This window comes from Pseudophryne corroboree, chromosome 4 (assembly GCF_028390025.1).
Source record: "Pseudophryne corroboree isolate aPseCor3 chromosome 4, aPseCor3.hap2, whole genome shotgun sequence".
Lineage (NCBI taxonomy): Eukaryota > Metazoa > Chordata > Amphibia > Anura > Myobatrachidae > Pseudophryne > Pseudophryne corroboree.
The window spans coordinates 472,958,927-472,972,370 of record NC_086447.1 but is presented as its reverse complement, the minus strand read 5'-3'; the positions used below and the strand labels follow the sequence as shown (position 1 = coordinate 472,972,370).

The 13,444-nt window shown below is 41.3% G+C and overlaps 1 pseudogene; it reads left to right on the top strand.

The window, feature by feature from the left end:
• The first annotated feature begins 278 nt into the window (after nucleotides 1-278).
• On the top strand, nucleotides 279-396 carry LOC134912911 (5S ribosomal RNA; annotated as a pseudogene).
• The last annotated feature ends 13,048 nt before the right edge of the window (nucleotides 397-13,444 follow it).

The following is a 13,444-nucleotide window of genomic DNA, read 5'->3' as shown; positions in this document are numbered from 1 at the left end:
GGTCCACCTTTAAGTGGGTTGGACACTGATTTGGCGAACCAGCTGCTGGTTAGGATGGGTGAGAGTGCGGGATTCTCTATTTGTATGTAGATATAGTCCAGTTTTCTGTATTATACTCGTTCCTGCACCCACCACATATTACTAATTATTTTCCAACAGTGGATACTGAGAACATGTCACTCAGCATTTGCTTGGTATCGCACATACATGTCTAGCTGGATTGCAGGTTGTACATTCTGTTGCGTACGCTGGTCATTTTTGTCTGTGTATACGAGTGAATTTACAGCCATACCGCACTGGGCATGCCCGATTTTATCCGAACTTGGAAGCTAAGCAGTGTTGTGCCTGGTTAGTACTTGTAAGGGACACCTCTTGAAATACCAGGTGCTGTAAGCATATATTGTGTAGCAGACTTTTTCTGAACTCTGGGCGATTATCGTGGCGCAGAGCCAATTGGGTTTCCTTGATGACAACCTCCTTGCACAAGCTGAACATGGTGTGATTTCCCTTACAGATGATGATGCTGACAAGGATCTTTTTGATCAACTACACTTTGAGAAATTACCCGCGGAGACACCCACTGACCTCTATCACCAACTTCTCAGATTGAGTAAGAGGGAAGTTGATTTTACCTTACATGGGCAGTTCCTGTCCAAATACCACAGGAAAAAACAGATCCCTAGGGGTTTTAGAGTTAACAATATCCCCACACTAGGCAGAAACGGTGTGGGGTACTCAACAAATGCTCCTTGGACCTTATGCTTTTGGTTTTTGAGGAGGTTGGTATTGACTTAAAGAAAGTCAAATCACATATTGATGATTTAATGCTTCCCATTTGATTACTATCAGAAATGACAAGTCCTGCAATCTGATTGAGAAATTACAGACACAAATTGATATCTATAAGAAGGAAATTACGGCATTTAAATGTAGTAAACTCACCACTGTAGTGTCTGACTATCAGAATCATACAGTGTACAGATGGTTGATGGTTGACTCTAGACCAAATTGATCACAAAGACCCTATAGGCAACAACGACAGGGTCACAGACAATTTTACACTACTGAGACTGGATCTTCATTCTCTGCCTCTGATACGGAGAATTCTGATAGCCGACCACCACAAAAGCCTTTTTTTAGAGCATACCACAACCACTCACTTACCACCCGTCGCAGGTCGTGGAGACCGCACCCAAGGAAGGGGAGATACATGGCGCAGATGCCGAGACAAGACACGACTTAGTCTTTAACCTGTCTAGTAAGACGCTAGATGATGCCTCAAAAAAACTCCTCTCTAGGGGACTATCATTCGTACCCACCTCTTCACATAAGCCCTTTGATACTGCAGTTGATATGTACAAATTTGGCCATAAACTCAGATTAACGTTTTGACAATTTATCCAAAACGGAACGACGTGCCCTGTCTCTTTTGTAGCAGGACACTAGTATTGTAATTAGACCCGCCGATAAGGGTGGTGTGGTGGTTTTACAGGACTAGGCTGATTACAACACCAAGATTCTTAGGCAATTATCTGATGATACCAGGTATACATTCCTAAGCAGTAATCCCATTTTTGGTATCAAAATCGTGGTAAATCGTTTATCAATGGAGGGTCTTAGATCACACTGGATTGATAAGGATACCTTTGCGTTTTTGACGGTAGAATGCCCAGTCTGTCCCATTATTTACACCCTCCCTAAGATTCATAAAACCCTCTCTCACCCACCCGGCAGGCCAATTGTCTCAGCCAGAAATTCACTTCTACAACCTCTTGCAATATACATTGATTCTTTTTTACAACCCATAGTACACCAGAGTGATAGCTATGTGCGGGATACCTCCGATTTTTTACACAAACTCTCAACTCTCCCTCAGAAGATGGGCATTATTCTATTGGCAACCATGGACGTTGGTTCCCTATATACCATTATTCCTCACGAACAAGGCTTACATACACTCTAAGATGCCTTACATTGTTAACCTCCTGACGGTCCACCTGTGGGATTTATACTCGAATTGGCAGGTCTCGTTCTTAAACACAATCACTTCATATACCAAGGGAAGATCTATCTGCAATGCACAGGAACAGCGATGGGATCGAACTTAGCACCCGCCTATGCTAACATCTATATGACGGCTTATGAACAAACATATATCTTGCCTTCCTATGGTGAACAAATATTGTTTTATAAATGATTTATTAATTACATCTTTCTGTTGTGGAGTGGGCTGTTGGACTCATTCAACCAAATGGTCTCTGATCTGAACGTTCTGGACAATCCAGTCAAATTCACTCACCATATCGATGCACATCAAATAATTTTTCTTGACATTACGGTCACGCTGGAGGGAAACTGCATCAGCACTAAACTTTTTAGAAAACCAACTGATAGGAATACTCTACTGTTGTCTAGCAGCCAACACCCACCAGCACTAAAAGACAATTTACTCATCTCCCAGTTCTTGAGGGTGATACGTAATAATACCAATAAGGACATAATGGAGGAACAACTCAGTGAAATTTCCACACGCTTCCTGGATCGGGGCTATAACAAGAAAACTGTACAATGGTGTCTTGTGAAGGCTAGAAATAAATTCAACCGGACCATCACCCGTCCTAATTTTACAACTACACCTGACCATATGGTATTCACAACGACGTACGATAACTTGTCTAATAAAGTCAGTGGGGCCTTACATGAGAATTGGCCCATCCTCACGACTGATGTCCAGCTTAAACTAAAAAGAAGTGCTCCACCCATGATGGCATACCGCAAAGCAGCCAATCTTCAATAAATCTTATTAAGACCTATGGCTAGTCCCAGCAATCCCATCACTACTACATGGCTACATGAGAGGAAACCCAGTTGCTTTAAATGCACACCCCTACATGTACCACATGTAGGGGTATGCTGACAAGCTCCACGTTCCCACATCCACACACGGGATGACCGATATCCATTAAATTTAAACTACATTGCACCATGGACCATGTTGTGTATATAAGTTTTTGGATTTATGGATTGGATACTATTGCCTCAAGGGGCATGAATGAAAACAATCCATTATACATTTTTCTTAAATAGAGTAACTATCTATTTTTCTTAAATAGAATAATTGGTATTGACATCTCTTCCTCATGTGAATTAACTGTATCAGCGTTGACTGCCTTATCCCTGGGACGCCAGTTTGCCACCTACTTTATAACATATATGCTTTGGTGTTTGTGTTTTGTTGATTAGATCCTTATCTATAACCTTTTAGTTTATCTGCTGTTTGATTTTTTTGCACTGTATGCTTTCCAAGCCTATGCCTTCTCAGGTCCCTGTTATACCCTCTGACCACTAGGTGTCACTAACACCTAGGGCCGATGTTTATTTGCTGGTAATTAATATTGTTTACTATTTTTATATTCTAGCCACATTACCCTCACTTTATTAGTAAGCTCTAATTTTCTATTATATATAGGACCTATTATTAGGTCTGACTGGGATAGTTTCTCTTGTGCTTTTCCCGAACGACCGGAAGTGACGTCAGCACTTCCGGCCGGTGGAACGCTGGCTGCTTCAACATTGTTGTACATTTGTAAGTCCATTAACCACCACACTGTATTACTGGGATATAGGTACACCTTTTGACCTGTTTAGGCATTTCTGCCGATACTGGAAGTGACCGATGCATTACAGGTGTACGGCTCAAGCCGGTAAGCATACCCACTACCCCTCTGTGTGGCCTGATTAGCGCTTTTTCCATTTGGAATGGGTATTTAACTGGGACCTGGGAGGCTCTGTCTCATGTTCCAGTTCCCTGTTTGTTACTATGACCACTGTTGGAGCGTTGTCTGTGATGCACATACCTTGAAAAAGGTCCTGGCGTGGACCGAAACATTGGTGAATCCTTACATGTCATCAGGAACTGTGTGATATATATTTTTTCCATTAATTTTTTTTATTATTTCTATTTAAGTCTGGAGAGTGCTATCATTCCCACCATTGTGGGAAATACTGTACTGTACTATGGGTCCCACCTTTAGTGCGGTATTCTCTATTTGTGTATGTATATGTGTGTGTGTGTGTATATATATATATATATATGAGATGTGTGCATCTTTTTTGGCTCTAAATATTGTATTTTGGTTTTGAATTTCTTTTAAAAATGATTAAAACAGCTAAAATTGTGGAATTGGGACCTGCTTTGTTGCTGTAGAATTACTATCATCAATAACCCTAATTTACTGTCATTTCTACTTAATTTTAACTACTTCACAGCTCAAAATATTGTTTTCCCCAATATTGGCAGCAGTTTAAAAAATTATAGCACATCTGCTAAAAATAGTGCCACAGTAATGGCAGATAGGATGGCAATTTATTAAACTATAAAACCCCACAGAATAGTTTCATAAAGCAAGAACCAGATCAGAGGCCTGAGGCCACCCATAGAATGTTTTCATTAATCAATAACTAAATAAATAAAAGGCCCAATACCAGTACAAGCAAATGCAGATGGAGTATTTATGTAGCGGTAGCCAGCTAAAGCAATGAATGATTGATTGATTGATTGATTGATTGATTGATTGATTGGCCGATTGATTAGTAATCAAAGAAAATGTAAAAAAAGATATAGTGAAAAAAACTATTAAAATTGAAGCATCCAAATTTGAGTGCTCATTCTAATGCAGATCACTGGCCTGAAGCCAGAACAAGGAAAGGGAGACAGAATATTTATGTAGTGGTAGCCAGGTAAAGCATTGATCAATTGATTCATTCATTTCTTTATAGTTTTGAATTTTAATTTAATCAAAGTAAATCAGACATAGAAAAACTATAAAAAACACACAATTATCCATTCTACTGCAGATCATACATCCAAGGCCAGCACACATAAATGGAGACAGAGTATTTATGTAGTTGTATCGTATCCAGGTAGAGAAGCATTCATTGTTTCACTGATTGATTGATTCATTCATTCATTTAGTTATAATTTAGAATTGTAGTATAATCAAAGTACAGTATTTACACCCTAGTTGAATTTGATAGTTACTAGAAGTTAGGGGTGTAACTAGTGGTCTGAGCACCCCTGGCAAAGTGAGGGACTCCCCCCTCCCCTTGGGCGTGTGTCAAAAAGGGCTGTGATCTCATGGGGAAGAAGCATGACCACACAATAGTACCCCTTATTCACATTACAGTACACAGCAGTGTCTCTTTTCTACCTTACAGCACACAGTAGTACCCCTTATACATGGTACGCCACACACTAGAGCCCTTAATTCACATTACACAGTAGTACCCCTCCCCTTATACACATTATACCTACCCAGTAATAGTGACCTTGCACATTATGCACACACAGTAGTAGTGCCCCTTACACATTATGTCCCCAGTAGTAGTGCCATTTCCGCATTATGCCCTGGGCGTAATTATTATAATAAACACACTTGCACTGTGCAAGTATGATTAGCATAATCAGCTAATTAGCAACTTTTTTGTAAACGATTAAAGATCCAAGGTTCAAATGCATCCTTGCAGCAATGCACATAGGCAGAAGCAGGTAAACTACGATCATTTGTATTAAAATATGGTGTTATTGTTTATTGTGAACAATTATTGGCACATCAAGTATCACATATCACGCTCTATGTAAACAGTCCACAGTATGCACATAGGGGGAGAGTCAGAATATAGTGCATGGTGTTGTGTGGCCACCTTATTCACAGGATTTGCAACAATATACTATATTATTACTAGAGATAAGCGGGTTCAGTTCTACGAGAACCGAACCCCCCCGAAATCCACGTGGTTTACACGGGTCCGAGGCAGCCTCAGCTCTTCCCGCCTGACTTGGTAAACCCGAACTAGACAAAATGTCATCATCCCGCTGTCGGATTCTTGCAAGATTCGGATTCAATATCAAGAGCCTCGCGTCGCCGCCATTTTCACTTGTGCATTGTAGAGAGTGAGAGGACGTGGCTACGTTCTCTGAGTGGAAAGCTCAATATCAGCTCAATATCAGTGCTCAGTATCAGTGCTGCATTGTGGTGACCAGTATACTACAGTACAATAGTCCAGTGCTGCATCTCGCTGCTCAGTGTCAGTTCTAGTAGCCTCATCAGTGCTCAGTATCACTGCTCATTGTCTTGTGCTGCATTGTGTGGTGCTCAGTATACTACAGTACATTACTAATAGTCCAGGGCTGCACCTTGCTGCTCAGTGTCAGTTCTAGTATCCTCATCAGTGCTCAGTATCACTGCTCATTGTCTTGTGCTGCATTGTGTGGTGCTCAGTATGCTACAGTACATTACTAATAGTCCAGTGTCTTGTGCTGCATCTTGCTGCTGTAGGGTGCTATGGTAGTGTCCTGTCACTGTGCATAGGTCATCATCATTCCAGTCACAGTAGTATCTGGGGGGCTTTTGTGCTGCTCACTAATATTAGTACAGTGTCTTGTGCTGCATTATGCTGCTCAGTGTCAGTTCTCCATAGTATCATCAGTGCTCAGTATAATCAGTGCTCATTAAAATCAGTGCTCAGTATAATCAGTGATCAGTATAATCAGTGATCAGTATAATCAGTGCTCAGTATAATCAGTGCTCAGTATAATCAGTGCTCAGTAAAATCAGTGCTCAGTATAATTAGTGATCAGTATAATCAGTGCTCAGTGTAAGCAGTGCTCAGTGTAATCAGTGATCAGTATAATCAGTGCTCAGTATAATCAGTGCGCTGTTAGACGTGCGCCCTTTATCCGCCATTAGTGCAGTGGGATTTAGACAATTGATGAAGTTATTGTGTCCCCGGTACCAAATCCCATCTAGATTCCTCTTCACTAGGCAGGCGATAGCGAGATTTTGGACGTAGCATTACAGTGATTTTACCAATTAATATCAGTGATTTATAATTATTAATTACAGTGATCTTGCCAAATAATTCCAGTGATTTGGACACATAATTCCATTTGGAATTGTTTGTGTTGCTTCACTTAGTCATACAGCTACCTCATTGCACCTCTTCGACATCTTTGCATGAGGTGCTGTTTGGGGCCTAGTTTTTGAAAAGTGCCATCCTTTGTGACACTGCCGAGTCCAGGGGTACTGCTGTATTAGTCCTGGGGCACTGCCCTATAAGTCCACCAACTGCATTTTTTTTAAGTTACTGGAGTGTGCTGGAGATGCTGTCAGTGGACCGAACAATTGCGGCCCACTCTTGACATTCAGCCACTGCGTGAGACTACTAGATGGGCCAGGTGGTTGTGTCGCTTAGTTTAGACCTACAGCAACCTCGGTGCACCTTTTTTTCGTATTTGCATCATGCGCTGTTAGGGGCCTTTTTTTGCTATCTGCCCTCCTGTCTGACACTGCACTAGATGGGCCAGGTGTTTGTGCTGACCACTTGGGTCGTTTAGCTTAGTCATCCAGTGACCTCGGTGCAACCTTTCGGCCTAAAAACAATATTGTGAGGTGTTCAGAATAGACTGGAAATGAGTGGAAATTCTGGTTATTGAGGTTAATAATACTATAGGATCAAAATTACCCTTAAATTCTATGATTTAAGCTGTTTTTGAGGGTTTTTTGAAAAACAAACAAACGCCAGAATCCAAAACGCACCCGAATCCGACAAAAATTCTTAAGGGAGGTTTTGCCAAAATGCGTCCGAATCCAAAACATGACCACAGAACCGAATCCAAAACCAAAACACAAAACCCGAAAAATGCCCGCTGCACATCTCTAAAATTACATGACATTAACCCTTCTTTGGCTATTATACATGTAACAGCTGGAGCAGGCTGCAGTAACATAGCTCATGTCCAGCTTTACAAGGCCATATACATACCATTATTCTTGTCAGGTGGCTGATAGAGCAGGCTGCAGAGAGGGGATGGCAGGGACCACTTCCTGGCCAGGGATTGGTCAGCCATCAGTCGTGGGCCGCTCCCCTGATTGAACGATGAGCAAAAGCATGTGTGCAGCTTGCAACTGGGAGTTCAGGGAGAGCTGGGGGAAGAGCAAGGCATAGATAATGGGGTCTGTGGGACTCCCTGGACAGAACTGATATGTGATTCTACCTCCTGGCCGCAGGTAATACCGCCGAGTGGTTCCCCCACCTTGGCCGGCGCCCCTGGCGAGTGCCATCCTGGCCAATAGGTAGATACACCCCTGCTAGAAGTTAATCAGAAACTGATCCACACAGCAAATCACAAACATCAGGAGTCAGAATAATATGAAAGGTTCAATAAAGGTAGAGTAACAGCCTAGTCAAAGATGATAGCCTTAAGAGTCTTAGGCCTTAAGAGCAGGACAATACAAGAGATTCAAGGCACAGTAAAAGCCAAGTTGAATTATATGAATATTAATAAGATTAAAGATAATAATATAATAAAATGTCATATACAAACTATTTATTTATTTATTATATAAATCATTTATTATATGCTTCATAGTTAGAGGTGATATTTTCTTTTTGAGTTTAAAATGTTTAGATTTGAGTTGCTCTTTTCACCCTCTTTCCCCTTGGTCTTTTTTTTTGGAGATTTAGATGTATTATGACTACCAGCACTAGTACTGGGTTGTTCCTTCTCTTCTGACGACTGAACCATGATTGATTTTATTTATTTTACACTAGGGCATGAGTAAAGCTACCATATTTGTACCTAACTGCCACCACACCAAATGAACATACAATGTGATAAGTAAAGGGGGACTTTGACCTTTTACCATGCAGTTTTATTAAAAGACTATAGAATTATTTTGACACCATCCAAACAAATAATTTTTTTCCACATATGATTTTTTGGCTGCAGCACCCAGTAATAACAGTATTAACACTGTGTCTTAAAACAGGTCTGTCCTTTGTAATGCCAGTCTAAAGAAATAAAACTGCTAAAATAGCTGACATTATTGAATCTTCAGATTGAGTCTGTATTTCAGTGTCTTGGCTAGATGAAAATGCAGTACCTGTTTTGGAAGCTGCCATCCAAACAAACTACTCTGTCATCCACAACTCAAGACTGACAAACAGGGGTGGTGGGGTGGCCATCAACTTTAAAAAGCACTTAATCTTAGGGACCACCCTACAGAAATTACTTGTTCATTTGTGTGCATCACTTTGTGGAGGTCAACAGAACTAAGTTTAAGAGTACTTCTCATTTACCACAAACCCCCACCCCACCACCTCAGAGATGGAAAGATATTTGTACAAGAAATTGCAGACACTGTTGCTGGTCTAGTTCTGGAGCATCAAAGGGATTCTCTGGGATTTCAATGCATGGGTTGATGATAAGACCTCATGCCTTGGCCAAGACCTCATGTGCACAATAATTGGCCTGGGCTTCACACAAGTCATTCATTCCGCTGCACATGAATGTGATCACACTATTGATCTTGTCTTTCAGATTGTATTAGAAGTCTCTGCCTAAAAATAAACCTAGTCATGTACTCAGATCACTACTCAATTTGATTCTCAGTTGCAAGCCCTCAAATTAGATCTTTGCCCATGGAGTTGAACAGGTATCATCCAACTCCATTCTCTTGCAGCAAATATGTATCAATCTGTGGTATTGGGTGCCTTTGAAGATCACTCTTCCCTTGTCAGTTACTATAATAGTGATGTGACAGCTTGTAAACCATACCGTCAAGCTCCATGATTTTACAGTAGTGCTAATGATTCAAGATAAGGGGGCGTAGACTGAGAAGACGATGGAAGAAGACTAACCTGATTTAGGACAATATAAAACTAAAAGCATATTGAAGAAAATCAATCCACAATCACCAATAAGAAATCAGAGTTCCCATCAAATGAGAACACGGCAGCACACAATAGGCCAGCTCAGCATTTCTGCACAGTAAAGATGCTTTGCAAGCCAGCATGTCTGCACCCTGATGAAACCCTCACCTTGACAAGATGCAATGAGTTCACAAAATTCTTTGCAGAAAAAGTGCCATCGTAGGAGTGCCAAACTGCCAAGCCTGAAAATTGAAGCCATCTGTCTTCATGGACAAGCTTTGACCCAAAAGATGTAAAATACCTGAATATTGCGTCCCACTACCTTTGATCTGGACCCTGCCTCACCATGCTTCTAACAGACTGTATGCACATAATTAGTCCCATTTTTGCAAAAAATAGTTCAATGCTCTGTGCAGACAGGTATTTTTCCTGAACCACTAAAGGAAGCAATTGTTAGACCTCTTCTTAAAAAAAACAACTATATTAGATCCCAATTGTATGACTAACTACAGACCAGTATCAAACCTTACTTTTCTAGGGATGGTTATTCAGAAAGTGGTTGCAACTAAACTAGAAACCTGTCTGACAAGCCATGATAATCCAATCAGGATTCAGGAGAAGACATAGCACTGAAACAGCCCTGGTGTGAGTATAAATGATCTTCTGGTGGCAAGAAACAGAGGTAACTGTTCAATCTTAATCTTTCTGGATCTCTTTGAAATATTTCATACTGTGGACCATGGGATTCTGATTGAGCACCTGAAAAATTTCTGTGGACAGGACGGCCCAGTCATTAGTTGGTTAAAATCATTTCTCGATGGCAGGTCATAGAGAATTTTGGGTGGATTAAACTCATCAACAGCAGCAGTGACATGTGGTGTTCCATAAGGTTCTATACTATCCCCCATGCTTTTTGTGGTATACAGTACATGCTACCACTTGGGTAGAATAATCAGGCGCCTTGCCCTAGTCTAGCATTGATTGTCTTGACAATTAAACATCAGATATCAGCCACAATCAAATCCTTATTCTTTCATCTGAGGAACATATGCAGTATCAAGCAATTAATTTCCTCTGAAGATCTGCCAAAAGTCATACATGTATTTGTATCATCTCGATTAGACTGTGGCAGTGCCATCTATCTTGGTCTCCCAGCAAAAGATTTACACCACTTACAGCTGGTACAAAACTCAACTGCCAGGCTGTTAAACAACCAGTCCCTTCTTCCACTGACTGCCTGTAAGATGGCGAATCATTTTCTCTATTGGCTTACTGATTGTCAAAGCCATATACGACCAGATTCCAAGGTACCTGAAGCAGCTTCCGATTCCATACTGCCCCGTTCTGTTACTGCAATCTGTAGATGAAGGACTTCTGGCAGTATTTAAAATCTCCAGCAATTCATTTGGAGGTCAAGCTTTTATCCATGCAGCTCCAACTCTATGGAACTTGTTTCCCCACACAGTTGGAGATGCCCCCACTCTAGAATCTTTCCAAAAGAATTTCCTGTTTTCTCAAGCATTCCCTTACTGTCCCTTTAGTTTCTCCATGCTCTCTGTATTTTATGAAACTCTTCTCTCTACTTCATTGTTTCTGTACTGTATTATGTTCATCTGTTAAGCACCTTGAGTCCTATAGGAGAAAGAACACTAATGTGTATACAATTATTATTATTATTAGGGCTTGACTTTGTGGGGAAGGTGCATGGCCGCAGAATAGTACCAATTTACAGTGAGGGAGTTTGGGTTGGGAGAGTTATTAATGGGTCTCCTCCCACAGGGCATATGTGCTGTGTGCTGAGCACCATCTACACCATCCTATTTATGTCCCTCTTGCCAACCAACAGAATGTAAATCCAACAAACCTTATCAACTTCACATGTCTCCCATCTCCCTCCAAGTCACTAAAATGTGCTTTATGGAATGCACGCTCTCTTTGCAACAAATTAACATCTATTCATGACCTTTTCATAGCAAAAAGATTAAATATGCTAGCCATAACAGAAACATGGCTCGCACAATCAGACACGGCCTCCCCTGTGCACTGTCACATGGTGGCCTCCACTTCACACACACCCCCAGGCCTGGTAACATTAAAGGAGGTGGTGTTGGAATATTACTGTCCAAATCTTACACACACATCGTTTTACCACCTGTTCCCTCACTCACATTTACATCATTTGAACTACACTCTATTAGGATGTTCACCCCTTTCTCTCTGCGTTTTGCAGCTATGTATCGCCCACCTGGGCAACCCAAAAAGTTTCTGAAAGATTTTTATGCTTGGCTCCCTCACTTTTTATACTCTGACATCTCCACCATCATTATGGGTGATTTATATCTCTCTATTGACAGTCCACAATCTCCCCATGCCTCTAAACTACTATCTCTAACCTCCTCTCTTGGCCTCTCCCAATGGACTGACTCCCCTACTCATCAGGAGGGCCACTGCCTTGATCTTGTATTCACCAGACTATGCTCTGTTTCTGAACTCACTAACACTCCTTTACCTCTCTCAGATCACAACCTTATCACCTGCATGCTCTCCTCCATTACTTCAAACTCAATGTCCCTAAAGTCTACAAAGACACCTCTAACCCGGAGAAATATTAACGCTATTCATTTTCAACAACTATCTACCTCTCTGCAACCACTGCTCTCACCAATCTCTACATTCACCTCTCCTGAGACTGCTGTGTCACACCTTAACCAAACTCTAGAAACAGCACTTGATGAAGTGGCTCAAGCTACCCATCACACTCCACGTAGACTTAGATGTCAATCGTGGCATTCTAAATACACTAGACACTTACAAAAACTCTCACGTAAAGTAGAACGCCAGTGGCATAAATCTCGTAGTACAAGTGACTTTCTCACATATAAGACAAACTACCACTCTTATCATAATGCTCTGCCAAACAAACATATTTTCAATCTCTCATCTCTGCTCAAGCCTCTAACCCCAAGCAACTTTTTAATACATTTAAATCACTTCTTGGCCCTCCCTTACCCAACCCACCAGCCACTGTCAGTGCGCAGGATCTTGCTTCCTATTTCAAGGACAAGATTGACAAGATCTGAAATGAAATGGTATGCTCTTCCACAGCAAGTGACCTGCTCAATTCTCTGCCTGAACCCTCTAACACCTTCTCTTCCTTTGATCCTACAAATGAAGATGAAGTATCTGCACTCTTTTCATCTGCCTACTCTTATACCTCTCCCCTTGACTCTATACCCTCACAAATTAGTAAAGCTCTGTCTGCTATGCTCATCCTAACCTTATCGAAAATCTGTAATCTCTCTCTGTCTACTGGTATCTTTCCTTCTCTATACAAGCATGCAGTGATTACTATTCTGAAAAAACAAAACTCTGACCCGAACTCTCTCTCAAACTACCATCCCATCTCTCAGCTCCCATGCCCCTCCAAGCTACTTGAGAGACTTGCCTACACCCGCCTCACACACTTTCTTAACTCACACAGCCTACTGGACTCACTTCAGTCAGGATTTCGTGCCCAACACTCCACAAAGACAGCACTGACAGCACTGATTTGGTCACTGCTAAATCTAAAGGACATTACTCTCTACTCATTCTCCTTGATCTCTCTGCTGCTTTTGACACTGTTGACCACTCTCTTCTCATACAAACACTACAATCCCTAGGTATTCAGGACACAGCCCTTTCTTGGTTCTCACCCTACCTATCTAATCGCTCCTTCAGTGTTTGTTTC